Genomic DNA, 19,326 nt, shown 5'->3' with positions numbered 1-19,326 from the left:
CTTCTGCTACCTCCCCCACAAAGAGCCAAAGTTTTAAATAACCAAAATGATCATAAAATCCGATATAAGCATCCGGTTTTCTTCATATTTCACACATTCAATTATTTCTACTAACTCAAAGTCAGTTCAGTATTTATATTTTAACTTAAACCCCTTGCCTAAGCCTCATTCATATTATTGTGTTATTCCTTACTGTTTCGGAAAAGTATAGAACAACATCCACATGTTGATCTTGGGTTACCATCATGCTTAGCTTTTGATTGACACGGCCGGTCAACCAACCGAAAACATGGAAAGAGTGTGAATTTGTATTCGGCTTGATTTTCCATTAAAGTATTCATTGAATATATAAATTTTTTGGCAATTCTTTCTTTTAGCCGAAAATGTTTTTGTGTCAGGAATTTAAAAACGAAAAAAGTGTGCCGGACACAAAAGCACACACAACAACAACGACAACAAAATCTCGATTTGCTATCACATAGCTCATCACCAGAGTCCATAGATTTTCAGAGGTTTATATTTTTCGCAGAGAGCTTTCTTTCTTTCTCTTTTTTGTTGTAATGTAAAATGTAAATTTTCATTAATTAAATGCATTTCTATTTGATGCACACATACACATGCGAACACTCATGTATGTGTGTGAGAACATTCATTCACATCCTAGTACAATTACATTCTGTTCAACCGGTAGCGTCAACTATTTGCTTGCCTTTGTGTGATGATGACATATTGGGGTTTGACTAAAAGGGACTTTTGTGCGGTGGCCGTTTCACACATATGTAAGGATCCGCTGTATCCCCAGCTTTGAGATATCGTGTGTAATGATAAAACAAATGTATCTATGTGTCCAACAGCTCCAATACTTAGAGTGTCACATTAATGCATTAGTGTCAAATGTGTGGAGATATGATATAGTTTTGGTGATTTATAAAAAGTTCAATTGATATTTGGCTCTTCATTTTCCTTAAAATAATTAAATTTTTTTGTAAAAAAATAATTTTTAACGAACTGTCGTTACTAGTTTTGTGTTGTGGTTCATGTAAAATTATGTGTAATTTTCTTCTAACTATGTGAATTATTACGAATTTAGACGAACGAAGAATTGTTTTCGCTTTTGGAATGGGAACGGACACACAAGAGTGCCTCGATGAATGTCATATCAAATATCGAATTTTTGGCTAAAATATAAGTTCACTAATAAGTTCATCTTTTCGAACATGACAAACATTTAAAGTGATACGTCATTTTGATTCTCAAACAGGAGGGAAGGTTCTACTCCAATTTTTAAATTAATATGCTGTAGATCGGAATTTTGTATTCTCTGTATTTTTGTATTGGCCGGATCCGGTCAATTTTGGATTTTTTGAGATCTTGTAGTCTATAATTTTGAAATATTTCAGAAAAAATTGCTTAATAAAATGGGCTAAGGTGTTCAATTATGATATTACTCCCATCTGTTATTTTTGTATAATTTAGTAAAACGAGTGGCTAACGCATAGTGTGAGATCCTCAAAAGCTGAGATTAATTCAGGGAAGAATTTATATTATCCCTAGCATGGTTGATATTAAAATTGGGACATATCGATCCACGTTTCTGTATGGCCCCCATATTGCCTGATTTTTATTAATTTTAATATTTTGACCACAATTTTAAACGAAATCATGTGCTACTTCACATTTCGAGTTCTGAGTAGATATAATCTTGCTCCAGGTATAGTCACAAAATTACAATTTTAAACCCAATCGTGAGAAATACGATATTTTGGTTTAAGAACTGACAGAATCTCTCCCTGCTAAATTTTCCTCTATTATATATAGGCCCTATATAACGTTATTTGCTAATTTTAGCGATTTAACTATGTCCGTCCGTCTGTGGAAATGACTCTAGCTTTCGAACGAAATAAAATAGGTTGATAAATTTTACTCAAATGTATATTATGTCTGCAGGATTTTGTGGTCCACCTAGGTCTACGTTTTGGTAGAGCTTCAATATAATGGTACCTCCCTATTTTCGGTATATTGGTTACTTAAGCGAAATTATTCACCGGAAATGTTTCAAATTTGGTACTTGAAGTTGGTAATGGATACTATAGTCTATGACAGAAAATTGTCGGTGTCCCCGCCTTCGTATATTTTGATGATTTTAGCGACATTATTAACCGGAATTATTTAAAATTTCGTATTTTATGTTCGTAACGGGTACTACAGCTTATGGCAAAAAATTTCGTATGCAGGTCCAAGTCTTTATATAGCCTCCATATAACGGTACCTCCAGATATTCGGTATTTTCATGATTTCACCAACATTATTCACCGGAATCGTTTCAAGTTTCGTATTGGAAGATCTTATTGGTTACTAAAACCCATGACAAAGTTTTCCATGTCTTCCTATATCCCCCCTATGACGGTTTTCATTTAAGTGGTAGTTTCCGATTTATTTTTTCTTCAATTTCCTTCGAAATGGAATGGAGGGTATTAAAAGTTCGGCCCGGTCGAACTTATCTGCTTTTCTACCTATTATACTTCATCTAATACAGATAAAAATATTGGTATGTGCAGCATTTAAAGGAAATCGAACATTTATATCCAAAATTATGCGAAATCATAAATTCCGATGAATTACATATTCGTATCAGATTTCTGGTTAAGAGAAATATTTAGATATAGTAAGTTGTAAAGAATCGCAGACCAGTTATGACAGATATAAGATAATTGGAAATTGTGACGCATTGTGGATAAGGTACCAGAAGGGGTTGGCAGTTTTTTATCATCTTCACAACATGCGTTAGCAAAAAGGTTTGTATGTGGGAAATCTGAGGAGATGATTTTGTTTTTAAAATCTTGACGCATTTTGAAAGCATTGAGCATTTGTTTTTTTAATCTTGAACCTATGTGGAGGAGGTATCAGAAGAAATGGTGCGGTCTCCAACATCTTTATAACAGATCTTGTGTTGATGGAAATGTTGAGATATATCAAGTCTAAACGGAATCGAACGTTATTTTCGCGTTTTATTGTGACCCTTTGTGGGGAAGGTATCAGAAGGAGTGGACCGATATATCCCATCTTCACAACAGATCTTGTGTTAGTATAAATAATTGGATGTGTAAAATGTAAAGAGAACCTGATGCTTATTTCGCGTTTTATGACCTTCATGGATTTGCAAAATGTTGACCCTTTGTAGGAGAAGTACCAGAAGGAATGGTCCGATCTCTATAGCAGATTCTTTATTGATAGAAATATTCAAATGTGCCAAGTCTAGATGGAATCGGACGTTAATTTTTCATTTTCAATTTCGACTTTTTGTGGGGGAGGTACCAGAAGGAGTAGACCAACATATTCCATCTTAACACCACACCCTGGGTTAATAAAAATATTGGGATGTTTGAAATGTGACAATCGGACTCTTACATCACATTTTATAAGAGTTGTAATTATTCAAAAGTTTTACTCTTTGTGGGGAGGTACTTGATGGAGTGGACCGATATTGTCCATTTTCGCAACTGACCTAGCACTGATGCAAATAGTAGGATATGCAAAGTTGGAAAAGAATCGGATTATGTTTTTTCTTTCTGTGCACTAAATTATTTTCTTTGAAAAAGTTAACATTTTGTAGGGGAGGTACCAAAAGAAGTTGACCGATATTACCCATCGCCGAATTCGATCTAAGTTTGATAATTATATTACGATGTACGAAGTTTGTTTCAAATCGTATACTGCCTTCGAGAGTTAATGTGCGCACTAGCCAAGCGGACAAATGTCCTGAAACGGATTTGGTCCAAAGAGATCAGTTCTAGGAAATGAACAATACCATCAAGTACCTCCAGCACAAAGGGTTAACATTTGGAATAACTATAACTCTTATAAAATACAAAATGAGTGTCCGTTTCACTCATCCTAATATTTTCACTAACACAAGATCTGCAGTAAAAACGGGATATATATGTCCACTCGTTCTGGTACCTCCCTCACAACGGATCAGTAATCAGCATCCGATTTCTTTAAAACTGGGAATATCAAAATATATCTATCAATGCAAGATTTGTTGTAAAAATTTAACATGTCGGACCACTTCTTCTCGCACCTCCTCCACAACAGGTCGAATATTTGAATAATTATATTCTCATTAAATGCGAAATAAGCATCCGATCCTCTTCAAATTTCACAGAACCCCACATTTTTGATAACACAAGATTTATCATTCTGGTATCTCCCCCACAACGGGTCAAAATTTTGAATACTCACATCTCTTATAAAATGCGAAATAATTATACGCTTATCTTCTTCTCTTCTCAGCGATTATATTCAAACTAAATATGTTATAAATATTTCTGCAACCAGACATCTGATGTGAATATGGAATTTATCGGCTTATTCCTTCTCGAACGTGCAAAGGTTAAAATTATGATTAACACTTACTCCCAAGAAATTGGTTGATATCCGATTTTCTTCTACTTTTTCACATCCAAATATTTTTATCAGTATTAGATGAAGTGGAATGATTTGTTCCAATAAATCTGTTAGCTCACGCGTATTTCAACAGTTTCCAAAAATGGTCATATATATCAAACAATGTGAGTCGAAACATGTTTTATAGACTAACATTGGCCGATAATATATATAATGTTTATCTGTCGGCAAAACCGACTGATTTTTTTAACTTGTATTAGATGCACTTGAAATTTAAATAGAATATTTCTTATTACAATTTTTATCCATTTAAATAGTTAAAACAAGCTTTCGCATTATTAAACACTTGTCTACACGCCAAAGTATTTAATTGTTTGAAGCCCCTAAGTAGCCACATGCCGGCCCGACGTGCAAAAGTCTTAACGGTCACGCAAAGAAAAAACTAATTGTCTTGAAAAAGTTGAGCCTGAATGTTGGTGTGGGTGTTATACGCCATTGATCTGTTTCACAATGTAAGTCGTTGAAAAGCTGGCTCATATTGAATTTTTCATTGTAAGGTTGTGTGTCTAGTAGATATGACATTCTGTTTGAAACCACAGAGCGAGGACTGATAATAAATTCTGAAAAAAATGTGTAAGGATGGTGCTAGTGTTTAAGTTCGACTACACGTATTTCAAAAAATTTCCAAATCTAGCAGAAACTCTTTATAAGACATCCGGATAAGAACAGTATTTCAGTTGGGTCCATCAAATTTTTATCATAAGGCCAACTATATTTAATGTTGGCCTTTTTCACCTCCCTCCATCATAGATAGTATAGAGGGTATGTTAAGTTCATCATTCCGTTTGTAACTTCCAAATAATAAGTTTGGACCTAACAAAGTATATACATTCTTGATCAGCGTCCACCTGCAATCTGTTGTAATCACGATATAGTCAAAACGAAATAAGATAAGAAGCTAAAGTTTGGCTCAGATCAGTCTTTTGTCTGCAGGCAGGTCAAATTCGAAGATTGGCTATATCGGTCCACCATTTTTCAATGGAATAGTGGGAAATTCTACACAAAGAGTTATTTCTGAGTAATTTACCCTTAGAAAGGTCTACGATATCAAATATCCCCCATATAACGGTACCTTCCGATATTCGGTAATTTGATTATTGTAGCTAAACTTTTTAATGGAATTGTCGTAATGGCTATTGAAAATTTTGATCCGATGTCGGGGAGGTGCCAGAATAAGTGGACCGATATATTCCATCTTCAGACCAAATCTTGGTTTGGAAATATTGGTATGTGCAAAATTTAAAGAGAATCAGGTACTTAATTCTCATTTTATGGGAGATATAATTATTCCAAAATTTGATCCTTTGTGGGGAAGATGCAAGAAAGAGTGGTCCTATATATTCCATCTTGACACCAGATTTTTTTTAGTAGAAATATTGGAATTTTTGAAATTTTAAGAGAATCCCCATTTTATGATCGTTTCTGTTATTCAAAATGTTTGACCCTTTGTGGCGAAGGTACCAGATCTTGTGTGGAGATATATCTAGATGTCACGAGTTTGAAAGGAATCGGATGCTCATTTCGCGTTTTATGAGCTTCATGACTATTCTAAATGTTTTACCTGTTGTGTACGAGGTACCAGAACGAGTGGACCGATATATCCCGTCTTCGCACCAAATCTTGTATTAATGAAAATATTAGGATGTGTGAAATATGAAGACAATCGGTGCCTTTCTTTTTTTGTGAGGTAAATAATTTTATCTAAAAATTTTGACCTTTTGCGGGAGATATTTCATGGAGCGGACCGATATTATCGATTTTCGCACCTGATATAGTACTGATGCGAATATTAGGATTTGCAAAGTTGGAGTAAAATTGGATTATCCTTTCTCTTTCTGGGCAGTAAAATAAATATTTTTTTTTTGAAAATTTCGACCTTTTATGGCCTCTCCCTTAGAGGAGTCTCCGAACTCGATCTAAGGTTGATAATAATATTGCGATATACTTAGTTTACACATAAGCAGATATTTCCTTCCAGAGTTGTCGTGTGCACCAGCCAGCCAGATTCACACAAGGAGTTCTTTTTGAGTACTTTACCACCTAGAAGATAATTTTCTATATAGGTTCGCGATACCGTATAGCCCTCAAATCACGATACCCACCGAGATTCGGAATTTGATGATTTTAACGACATTTTTACCAGAATCGTTTCAAATTTGGTATTTGAAAGTCGTAATGGGTACAGCTTCTGACAAAAAAAATGCGTGTGCAGGTCCATGTCTTCGTATAGCCAATATACCTCCCGATATTCGGTATTTTGATGATTATAAGGACTTTATTCACCGGAACTGCTTAAAATTTCATATTGAAAGCTCGTAATGGGTACTACAGCTTATGACAAAAATTGCGTATGCAGATCCATGTCTTCGTATAGCCCCCTCGTATAGCCACGATACCTCCCGATTTTCGGTATTTTGATGATTATCGGGACATAATTCATCGGAATTGTTTCAAATTTTGTATTTGAAATTAGTAATGGGTACTACAACCTATGACGGAAAATTGCCTATTTAGCCCAATTACCTTCATTTGGCCCACATATAAGAACACAAGCCCTTATTCGGTATTTTGTTAATATTACCGAATTGTTTTAAATTTCCTATTTAATGTTCATAATGGGTACTACAGCCTATGTCAAAAATTACTTATGCAGGACCACATCTTCGTAAAGCCCCTAAAACCCGTTTTCCTTAGAGCGGTATTTTCGACAGATTTTTTTATTTATTTATTTATTTTTTTTTTTTTTTTGAAAATTTTCAAGTTCCTTCGAAATGGTGGAAGGTATTAAAAGTTCGGCCCAGCCGTACTTTGCTGCTTTTACTTGTTTGATTTAAAATAATTTGTTTCCCACCTGCGTCCCATCTCAACCATCTAGTCCGTCGTTCTTCCTTCAAATTAGCAGAAGTCTAACATTCCACTTCGTCTAGCATTCAATGAAATTTAGCTGCTGCAAAAAAAGGAAACCAATATCTTGGTTAGTTTTGCAAACCATTCGTTGTTGATGGTCGTAGTGGTCTTGGCTGTGGTAGCCCCACATGTGGTTAGGTATTTTAATGCTCTTAACCACTGATTCCAAGTCTACAAGACATATCAATGAATTCTAGTTGGTTAGGGTAGATACGTCCCCCTTTCCCGCTCAGGGCATGACATTAGTTACAAGACCACCATTAGAAATGTCATCGAATATTGAACAACTAATCCGCATTAGTTGGGGTTTCGTCTATTAAATCTGTGTTGTAAACATTTAATTTGTCAATTACATTGTTGTTCGTGTTGTTGTGGAAAATTCCACCTCCTACTGTGCGAAGGAAAATTTCCCAACAAAAGAAAAATCAATGTAGCTACTGTTATTTGAGCTTTGTGACAAATTGCGTAAAAGTAGCTAATAAAAGATTTAGATCTGCAATGTGTCTACTTTGTGCTTTGGACATTTGTTAGTTGAGTTTTAATGCAACATTCTAGTATTCCGCATAGAGAGGGGATGGGAAAGGATGTAGTAGCTTCGATTAAATTCTTTCGTTAAACAAAAGTTAATACTCAACACTTCAATTGTTGGCTAGGAGCGATTTTTTTTGCTCTGTTTCGTTTTATTTTTGTAACTTTATTTGAGCTCTTGTTTTATTTTGCTTTTATTTCCTCCTCTCTTGTTTTATTTTTTGTGCTGTTATTTACAAAACTTTTAGAATAATTCTCAATGGCCATAGAAATTTACCAAGTGATGTGGAAATTAATGATGGTCATATTTATTGATGCATCATCGGCAGCAACAATCTACGGTTCAGCAAAGCTGAAACCTGATGTGTGCTCTGAAACAAAAATCAATCATTGTTAACCCTTTGTTGTGGGGCGAAATTCATTTTTGGGGAAAATATATAAAAAGTAAACAAAACAGGTCAATTAAAGGTTGACCTCAATAAACTTTTCCCTGTCGTCCTGGGTTGTTCCATCGTACCATGCAATTGGGTGTCCAATATTGACATGGAGTTCAGTGGATGACACCAACAAATTTTGGAGTTTTTCGTAACAAATTTTGACGGCATTTCAAACATAAAAATAATGAATGGACCCGAATAGTTCGCAAGAATTCTCAATAGTTTGAAGGTATGAAATATGACAAAGACATTTACTAGCTAATTTGAAAATTAGCCACGTATTCAAAAAAAAATGTGTCGTATATATGAGATAAAGTTTGCTATATATACAATATCTTGGATATCAGCATCAATGTAACGGAAATGTAAATGGAAATTTTTGCATATCCGATTTGGTCCAAACTTGGTACATCGTAATATTTTTGTCAAACGTAGGTCGAGTTCGGATATGGGCAATATCGGTCCACTCTTTCTGGTATCTCCCCCACAAAACCGCGAAATTTTCAAAAAATATATTTTTTGCACAGAAAGAGAAAGGATAACCCGATTTTGCTCCAACTTTGCAAATCCTAATATTTCCATCAGTACTAGGTCAGGTGCGAAAATGGACAATATCGCTCCACTTCATCAAGTACCTCCCCCACAAAAGGTCAAAACTTTGAATAATTACAACTCTTATAAAATATGATGCAAGAGTCCGATTGTCTTCAAATTTCACACATCCTACTATTTTATGAACCCTAGATGTAGTATTAAGAAGGTCCACTCCTTCTGGTGGTACCTCCCTCACAAAAGGTCGAAATTTTAAACAACCATTAAGCTCATAAAACGCGAAATTAACATCCGATTCCATTTAGATTTGTCACATCTGCATATTTCTATTAACACAGGATATGTTATAAAGACGGCAGAGATCGGCCCATTCCTTCTGATACCTCCCCCACAAAACGTTGAATGAAAGCGAAATAAGTAATTAGAATAAGTTTAGATTTGTTCGAACTGGTCACCTTTGGCACGAATTATGGCCTTCAAACGGCCAATGAAACCGTCACACGTTGCCCGAATGTTATTTTGGTTCATTCCCGGTGAAGGGCTTGCTTGAGGAGATCGACATATTGGTATTTTTTAGTACCAACCTTACTTTCCAAATACTCCAGACACAATACTCCAACGGATTTGTATCCGAAGATTTTGGTGGCCATTGTGCGCTCGAAATGAAGCGAGAAATCTCATTTTGTAACCATTCATGGGTGGTGCGTGCTGAGTGCGATGGTCCTGAGTCCTGTTGGAAAGTCGAAGGTCTGCGGCCAAAATGTTTGCGTGTCCAAGACTCTAGAACGTTTTCGGCATTATTTATTATGCCACGGTCGATTAATACGAGCGGAGGTGAACATCGGCTCTTATGGCGGCCCACACCATTACCATGGGCAGCGCTTGAGTTCTAGTGGCCAAGCGAAGGTGCACACTTTCAGCTGACCTCTTTGGAAAGTAAACACGATCATTTTATTTGTTTACAAACTGCTGGACAACGAATGTTTTCTTATCGAGAAAAATAAATTCGGCAGTTCACCACTTTCAGCCAAGCGAAGCAACTCTTTAGCTCTTTTGAGTCTATTTTCTTTCCGTTGCGGTGTAAGTTCTTGCACTTTTTGGAATTTCAATGGCATTACCCCGAGCTAATTTTTCAATATCTGCGGAATAGAACGCTGTGATATGTTCAGATCACGGCCATTTTTGGCCACGGCGAGGCGGGTTTCGATCAAGTCGCTTCTTTACTTTTCGAACCATATCTGCTGATGTTGCTGTTTTCTTCCGTCCACTTCTTTGACTTCGGGCTACGCTACCAGTATCACGGTAAGCAGCGATGGTACGAGACACAAAATATTTATTCACATTTAAATGCTGGATTTCTCTAACTATAGTCACTTGTGGTTTTCCAGCCAAATATAAAGAAATCACACTATCACGCTTGAATTCCACGAATAACTTTTTCTGGAAAATTCTCACCAAAATTCTTTTGTACCCTTGTAAACAATATAATGAGCTGTCACTGGAATAATTTTAACAGCTGTCGCACGAGTGCCTTAGAAGTGACAGCAGTCTGAAGTTGGTTGCAGTTTTTTCATCTCGCACTCAATACCCAAATTATTACCACTTAGTACGTTTTAAACAAGTATAGTACACATTTCCAAAACCACCTCTATATCTTAATTCCAGTTACCAACAGAGACTTCAATATAAATGTGTAAGGATTTTAGCCCTATCCCTTCACCCAATACCAGTTAGTGCATTTCGTACAAATTTAGAACGCATTTCCAAACCACCGCCAAATCTCAAACTCAGATCCCGTCATTAATGTAGCACTCAATATCAAATAAAGCTCGTGCTCTTGTAGTACACATTTTCAAAATCACCTCTTTGTCACAAGGGACCCCAATACAAAAATTTCAGAATGCCAGGTTTATCCGTTCACCCTAAACCCAACTGTTCCAAATTTGATACATTTTACTGCAAATCGCAGACTTAGTACAAATGTCCAAAATTACCTACATGTTTCAATTCGAAATACCAACAGAAACCTCAATATCAAATTCGTAATTATAACACTACCCCTTCAACCAATGGCAAATTTAGTACCACTTAGTTATTTTCGCACATAGTTCCAAAGCCAATTTTAATTCTCGAACCTACCACCAACAGAGACCCCCGTGCAAAATTTCACAATTCCACCTTCATCCGTTCACCCCAAATCAAAATGCTCTAAATTAAGTACAGTCGGCACACTTATACACATTTTCAAGACCATATTTATATACTTCCTTTCAAATCTTGATTCTCATACCAAATGCCTAGTTTATAACTCTATCCGTTTAAATAATACCAAATGGTACCATTTTAGAACTCTCGGTACTCCATCGAATTTTTAAAAAACCTTTAGTACATAGATCCTGCACTTTATGAATCCATTTTTTAATAAAGATTATTACATTTTTAGTATATTTTAGTACTTTTCGTACCCTTTTAGTATATATCTCACGTCTGTACACCAATACTCGTCTTCGGTCAAAATTTCAAGATTAAAGCTTCAGCCATTTTATCTGGACGTTAATTCACGGTCAACATTTTGAAAAACCAAAACGATTATTAAATCCGAAATAAGCGTCCGGTTCTCTTCAGATTTTACACATCCTATTACTTCTAATAACACAAGATTTTGACCCCAACAAAGGGTCAAAATTTTGAGTATCCATGAAGTTCATAAAACGCGAAATTAACATTCGATTCCATCCAGAATTGGCAAATCTCAATATGTCTATCAACGCAATATCTGTTATAGAGATGATAGAGATCGCACCATTTCTTCAGGTAATTCCCATTATTCCCCACATTTCTCCCCAACCAAAATGGGTTAAGACTTTCCCTGAAATTCTCCATATCATACATGTAACGAGTCAATCGACAAAAATCACAAAAAAAGAAACAAAAACTCTTATTGCTGTTGAATTTCTACACTTAAAATGTGGATGAGGCTCAACGAAAAAAGAGAAAACAACAAACACAACAATGAACAACAAAAATCTATGGCAATAAACACTGACAATTTACGTTTAGCAGCAGAGTTAACATTTCAAGTGGAACTGGAAACGTAAAATAAACTCTCAAACTGGACATAAGCAACACTTGGCGTTGATACCCTCTAGTGAAGGCAGGTTCAGTTCCGCACTCTTGTTCCTCAAAAAATATTACAACAGTAGCAGCAGCAATCAAAAACAAAAAAAAGTACTGAACGGCAATCAGGATGATAACCAGAAAAAAAGCGGACAAGGACTATAGAGCAACAAAAAATGAAAACAAGAATACCTAACTTTGATGAAGAGGAGGAAATCACAACAAAAACTCATGGAGAAGAACGAAAAGCGGAAAAAAATTGTTAGGATTTGGTTAAAACGGAAAATCCTTCAAGTGTTGCCAAACAACACATGAATGAGCGGCAGTGGCAGCAGCATCGAGCATTGGTGTTCGCCAGCATCAGAAATAAAGGCAATAATATTTTCTAAAAGTCAGCAAAAAACTACTGATACCAACAACAACAACAATGTGGACTACCAACATTGCCATCAATTTGTAGTGGCAGAGAAAAAAATTATAGACCATCATTGGTAACACACCGCACCGCCCGAACCGACCCGACTCGGCACCACAGCATCAGCCACCAACAGTTTGGTTAACATTTTTATAAATTGCCAGTAAAATATCAGTTGAGACCCATATTGGCCTCAGTGCAGTGGCCAGAAATGTTGATGACCATAATACGGACAGTTTTTTGCTGCTGCTGCTGCTGCTGAACGTTTTTTTTTTTTTTTGTTGCTGTTGCTTCTGTAATGCTCCTATCAGACAATGAGTTGTGGACAACAACAGCCAACAGCAAAGCTAGCCGTGGTCATGCGGATAGACATGAAATTTCATGCTGAAATTGTAATGAATCAATCATTGACTGATTTAAGCCTATGACCGACCGAACGAACGACCCATCAAACGATTTAACGGTTGTTGGTTTGTTAAGTTTTACAATTCGTTCATTGATTTATTTACGACCTTTTTACAGACGGATATTTTTTTATAAACAAGAAGTACTCGGTGTTGTTATTTGCTTTGCATCGCATCATGTATGGTCAAGAAGTTATATTGCAATTGAAAAATATTTTTAAAATTTAAATGATTAAAATTTTTAATATGGCACGGAATTTTTATACCCTACACCACATAGTGGTAAGGGTATTATGTTTTTGGGCATTTGTTTGTAACATGGAGAAGGAAACGAGATAGACCCATAGTTACTTTTGAGGATATTCATAGAATCACTTTCTGCGTCGATTTATGCATGCCAGACCTTGTCCATGCATTTCAAAATGCAGGTCGCATTTATTATCCGATTGAGACGAAATTTTCCTAAAAATATTTGTTTGGCCCAAGGACAAACCCTGTTGAAATTGGTGAGGATCGGTTCAAATTTATATATAGGTCGCACCTATATCTTCAACTATTTCAAGTTAATTGACCAATATCAGTCCAAATGTCCTGAATTTTGGCACATCCGACCGCATTCAGTCCAGAAGCAAGTACATCAAATTTGGAGAAAATCAGTTCAGATATAGCTATAGCTCCCATATATATATTTCATCCGATTTCGGTTTAATTGTGCACCAAGTTTCCAATTCCGTCCAAATGTCCTGAATTTTGGCACATCCGATCGCATTCAGTCCAGAAGCAAGTACATCAAGTTTGGAGAAAATCAGTTCACATATAGCTATAGCTCCCATATATACATTTCACCCGATTTTGGTTTAATTGTGCACCAAATGACCAATTTCAGTCCAAATGACCTGAATTTTGCCCGAATTCAGTCTGGTGCTTCAAATTCGGTATAAATCGGTTCAGATATAGCTATAGCTCCCATATATATACTTCATCCCAACACACAATATGCACTCCACAACAACGATCTTTGGTACCAGATATTCGATACAGATCGGTTCAGATTTAGATAAAGCTCTCATAAATATCTTTAACCGATCTTAGGTTTATTGTGCACCAAATAGCTAATATCAGCCCAAATTGTTTCTGGCTCTGCTGGTCCTTGAAAAATATTTTTTAAAAAATATTCTCCTTTGGTCCTTGAAAAATATTATTTAAATAATCCACGTTTCTGACTCTATTGGTCCTTAAAAAATAAAATTTAATATTTCTGACTCTATTGGTCCTTGAAAAATATTTTTTAAAAAATATTCTTCTTTGGTCCTTGAAAAATATTATTTAAATAATCCACGTTTCTGACTCTATTGGTCCTTGAAAAATATTTTTTAAAAAATATTCTCCTTTGGTCCTTGAAAAATATTATTTAAATAATCCACGTTTCTGACTCTATTGGTCCTTGAAAAATATTATTTAATATTTCTGACTCTATTGGTCCTTGAAAAATATAATTTAATATTTCTGACCCTATTGGTCCTTGAAAACTATTTTTTAAAAAATATTCTTCTTTAGTCCTTGAAAAATATTATTTAAATAATCCACGTTTCTGACTATTGGTCCTTGAAAACTATTTTTTTAAAAATATTCTACTTTGGTCCTTGAAAAATATTATTTAAATAATCCACGTTTCTGACTCTATTGGTCCTTGAAAAACATTTTTTAAAAAATATTCTCCTTTGGTCCTTGAAAAATATTATTTAAATAATCCACGTTTCTGACTCTATTGGTCCTTGAAAAATATTTTTTAAAAAATATTCTTCTTTGGTCCTTGAAAAATATTATTTAAATAATCCTCTATTGGACTCTATTGGTCCTTTAAAAATATTTTTTAAAAAATATTCTTCTTTGGTCCTTGAAAAAAATTATTTAAATAATTCACGTTTCTGACTCTATTGGTCCTTGAAAAATGTTTTTTAAAAAATATTCTTCTTTCGTCCTTGAAAAATATTTTTTAAAAAACATTCTTCTTTGGTCCTTGAAAAATATTTTTTAAAAAATATTCTTCTTTGGTCCTTGAAAAATATTGTTTAAATAATCCACGTTTCTGGCTCTGTGGGTCCTTGAAAAATATTTTTTTTTAAATCCACGTTTCTGGCTCTGTGGGTCCTTGAAAAATATCTTTTTTTTTTAAATCCACGTTTCTGCTCTGTTGGTCCTTGAAAAATGTGTTCTTAAAAATCCACGTTTCTGCTCTGTTGGTCCTTGAAAAATGTGTTCTTAAAAATCCACGTTTGTGGCTCTGTTGGTCCTTGTAAAATATTTTTTTTTTAATCCACGTTTCTGGCTCTGTTGCACCTTATTTTTTTAAATCCACGTTTCTGCTCTGTTGGTCCTTGAAAAATGTGTTCTTAAAAATCCACGTTTGTGGCTCTGTTGGTCCTTGAAAAATATTTTTTACAAAATATTCTTCTTTGGTCCTTAAAAAATATTATTTAAATAATCCACGTTTCTGTCTCTGGTCCTTGAAAAATATTATTTAAATAATCTACGTTTCTGACTCTGGTCCTTGAAAAATATTGTTTAAATAATCCACGTTTCTGGCTCTGTTGGTCCTTGAAAAATATTTTTTTAAAAATCCACGTTTCTGGCTCTGTTGTTGTTTGAAAAAATATTCTTTAAAAAATCCATGTTTCCTTTAAAAATATTGGTTGAAAAATAATAATATTCTTAAAAAAAATCCACGTTCCGCCTTAATCCTTAATTCATATTATTGAAAATTAGAGATTTTAACGAGTGTAGTTCTTCAAAAAAAAATTGTTAAGGTCCTCCATTCATTCATCCAATATCCCTGGACAAAAATTTTGCCACAACCATTAGAAACACGACATGAGTGACAACTCTTGACAAAAGTCATTTAATGTCATTAGCCATAAAAACTCACATTAACACCATATTTAACAAAGAAAGGAAATCCTTTTTTATTTCTTAATCTAGGAACATACGAAGGTCGTGGCAACCTCTTGGGGTAAGCCACAAAATTGTACGGCTAGTTGGCCAGTTTTTTTTTAATAAAATCGTAAACTATGCAATCAAGGATATCCAGCAATTACAAGGTTAGCAAGTGTTTAACAGCTGATTTACACACAACACACACATACAGACAAGCAGAAGACGAATTGCATTTAGCAGTCAAGGACATTGCAACAAGATTGTTGTTGCCACGCATGACTTTCTTCGTTTGGGTTGGTTAATCGATAATTTGTATTTCTTCGTTGCCATTGTGCGCCATGACGTTCGTCGCCTGTTGTCACAATGTGTCATGTTGTGTGGTTTATTACGTTATGCCTTAATACAACTTTATGTTCGGAATTATAGTTTTGATGGTCAGAGGAAACCTCAATGGCCATTGGCCATCCAGGGAATCATGTGTCGTTTTGCACCCAGGACTCATTGACGAGCATTATCTATTGCAAGCCGTGACACTCCGGCTCGGAATCGTTAATTGAGGTCGTTATACTAATTAATGTGTTGCATTGTTTCACTAATTGTCCACCGCTGTGATTTGTTATTGGATTAACTTTTCCATTTGTTTTTCACATTTTTTTCAGCAAATGTCGCCGTTCCACCACACCGCAGGTTCCTTTCTGGATCATGGCGATTTCCATAGTTTGAACTGATAAAAGAGTAGTCCTGCCACGGTTTGTTAAAATGTGTTATCGCGCCATTGATTTGTTGCTCTCTCTATCTCTTCTGTGGAGTTGTGGTGTGGTCTGCCATTTGGTTTGCCATATATGTGACCCTGGATATTTCGATGGCCGATAATATTCGCTGCTGGTGAGTTTTGTCCAAGAGTTCTATTGCAAATTAGTTTGGTCACATAACATGTTGCTTAGCTGGAAGTCCATTGCCGATCATTGGCTATGGGATTTTTCCACATCCATAATTGGTGATTATCTCTATTAATTGTTTTCAATTTATAGTCGCCCATGTTGGCCAGGGCGGAGGCTGAATGTAATGTTTTTCGTTATGCTCATTACGATGTGGTCGTATTATTGGTGGTCAATTTTCTCGGGATTAATGTGACCTTTAATGGCCACATTAATGTGGCATAGCTGACTGGCTGACAGACTTTGACTGGTTGCAATGACAGCACTGGAGGTTTGTCCGGCATAAATATGACAGTTATTGCATTAAATGCATCTGCTTTGATTATCCGCACACAGTGTGGTTATCCAAAATCGTATCGAGCATGGTGGGTGGTGACATTGATTTTTGGTTTTTGAAAAAGGAAATGTCCATGAAATTTATTAACAATTTTAAACGATTTAATAAGCGATTATTACCCGTAACGTCCTTGAATTATATTCTTTAACATTTCGTGATAAAGACGTACAATGCTCTTCAACAATATCCCTTTAAAATCCCCAAAAATGGACTGATGGAAGAATTATTAAATAATCCAAGATTCATAACAACAATCCTTTAATACTCCTTGATAAAATATCTAAAAAATCTACGTAATTTAAAAACCTTAAAGAGTCCTCGAAAGAACATTCCTAAAAACTGTGTTTCTTTTTTTTTAAGTCTTTGCTAAAATATTCTTAAAAATCCCCTATTATGGCTGACTCTGCTCTGAAAAATATGTTTCAATAATCCTTCTGGCTCAGATAGTTTTTGAAAATATTGTCTCTAAAAAATCCACGTTTCTGGCTCTGACAGTCCTAGTCTTTGGAACTATAATCACTTGATCCCTTAAAAGTCCTTGAATAATATTCTTTAAAAAATCCATGTTTCTGGCTCTATTGGTTCTTGAATAATATTCTTTAAAAAATCCATGTTTTAGGATCTGTTGGTCCTTGAAAAAATATTTTTTAAAAATCCACGTTTCTGGCTCTGTTGGTTCTTGAAAAAATAATTTTTAAAATCCACGTTTCTGGCTCTATTGGTCCTTGAAAAATGACACTTTTTTGGGAAAATCGACTATTATAGCCTTGAAAGTTGTTCGAAATAAATTTTTAAATTATCCGCAATTAAGCCTCGAAAGTCCTTCTAAATACCTTTTTTATACATTTATAGGCTTGGAAGTTCTTAAAAATAATTTTGTAATAAATTCGCAATCATTGACTTGACAATACTTTCAAAAAAATTTTGTTTAAATATTCACAATTATAGCATTTGACATATTTTTTAGTTTTAAAGGTCCTTCAAAACAAGTTTTCTAAATATCCGCGACTATAGCCCTGAATTTCATTCAAAATGAGTTTAAAAAAATCCCCGATTGTAGCCTTGAAGGAATTTCAGAATGAGGTTAAAAAATAACCACGATTGTAACCTTGAAGATCCTTAAAAAAATATCTGAAGGTACTTTAAAATAAGTTTTGAAAATATCCGCGACTATAGACTTAAAGGTCCTTCAAAATAAGTGTTTAAAATATCCACTATTAAAGCATTGATGGTCCTTCAAAGTATATACGATTTTAGTATTGAAGGTCCTTGGTGAATATCCGCGATTGTAGCCTTAAAAATTCTTTAAAACATTTGTTTAAGCTTTCAAAATTGAAGATCTTTAAAAATAAGTTTTTAAAATATCGACGACTATAGCCTTGAAGGTCCCTCAGAAAAATTAAAATATGTACGGCTATAGTCTTGTAGATCCTTTAAATTTGTTAGAAAATTCATATTTTTAGAAGTCGTCGATTCCATCCCTAAAAGTCTTTTCAAAAATTTTAACATATCTACGATTGTGGCCCTGCAATTTTTTTCAATTTTTTAATTCATGATTGTGGCCTCCTAAATCCTTCGTAATTGAATGTCCTTCAAAAATAAATTAAAAAAGCACAACTATTGCCTTAAACGTCCTTTCAAATACATTTTTAATCCACATTGCAAGTCCCAGCAAATATTAAAAAAAGTCATTCCAAATATTTTTAAATCCACAATTATGGCCTCAAAAGTCCCATAATCTAAATTTAAAACCAATGCACGATTATAGCCTTAAACATGCACTAAAAATCTAAGTTTATGACATAGAAAGTGCTTCAAAGTATTTCTTAAAATTTATAAAGTTAGCAGAAATGGTTCGAATAGTAAAGAAGCAACTTGATCGAAACCCGCGTCGCAGTGGCCGAAAAATGGCTCGTGGACTGAACATATCGCAATATTCCATTCGGCAAATATTGAAATATGAGCTCGGTGTAAAGCCATTGAAATTCCAAAAAGCGCAAGAACTTACATCGCCAGAGAAAGAAAATAGACTCAAAAGAGCTAAAGAGTTGCATCGCTTGGCCGAAAGTGGTGAACTGCCGAATTTGGTTTTCTCCGATGAGAAAACATTCGTTGTCCAGACAAAAATTATCATGTTTACTTGCCAAAGAGGTCAGCTGAAGATGTGACCTTCGGTTGGCCACCAGCATAAATACCGAATATTATCGCGAAAATATTCTGGAGGTTGTATTAATGCCATAGGCACACAAACATTTTGGCCGCAGACCTTCGACATTCCAACAGGACTCAG

At 34.9% G+C, this 19,326-nt stretch overlaps 1 long non-coding RNA gene across 3 annotated transcripts in view; it reads left to right on the top strand.

The window, feature by feature from the left end:
• The window catches only part of LOC131802189 (uncharacterized), a 335,178-nt gene that overhangs the window by 13,903 nt on the left and 301,949 nt on the right, over window positions 1-19,326 (top strand). The window lies entirely within an intron of this gene.

The sequence above is a fragment of the Musca domestica genome, unplaced genomic scaffold (assembly GCF_030504385.1).
Source record: "Musca domestica strain aabys unplaced genomic scaffold, Musca_domestica.polishedcontigs.V.1.1 2, whole genome shotgun sequence".
NCBI classification, from domain to species: domain Eukaryota; kingdom Metazoa; phylum Arthropoda; class Insecta; order Diptera; family Muscidae; genus Musca; species Musca domestica.
The sequence above is the reverse complement of the archived record's forward strand: the minus strand, read 5'-3'. Positions and strand labels throughout refer to the sequence as shown.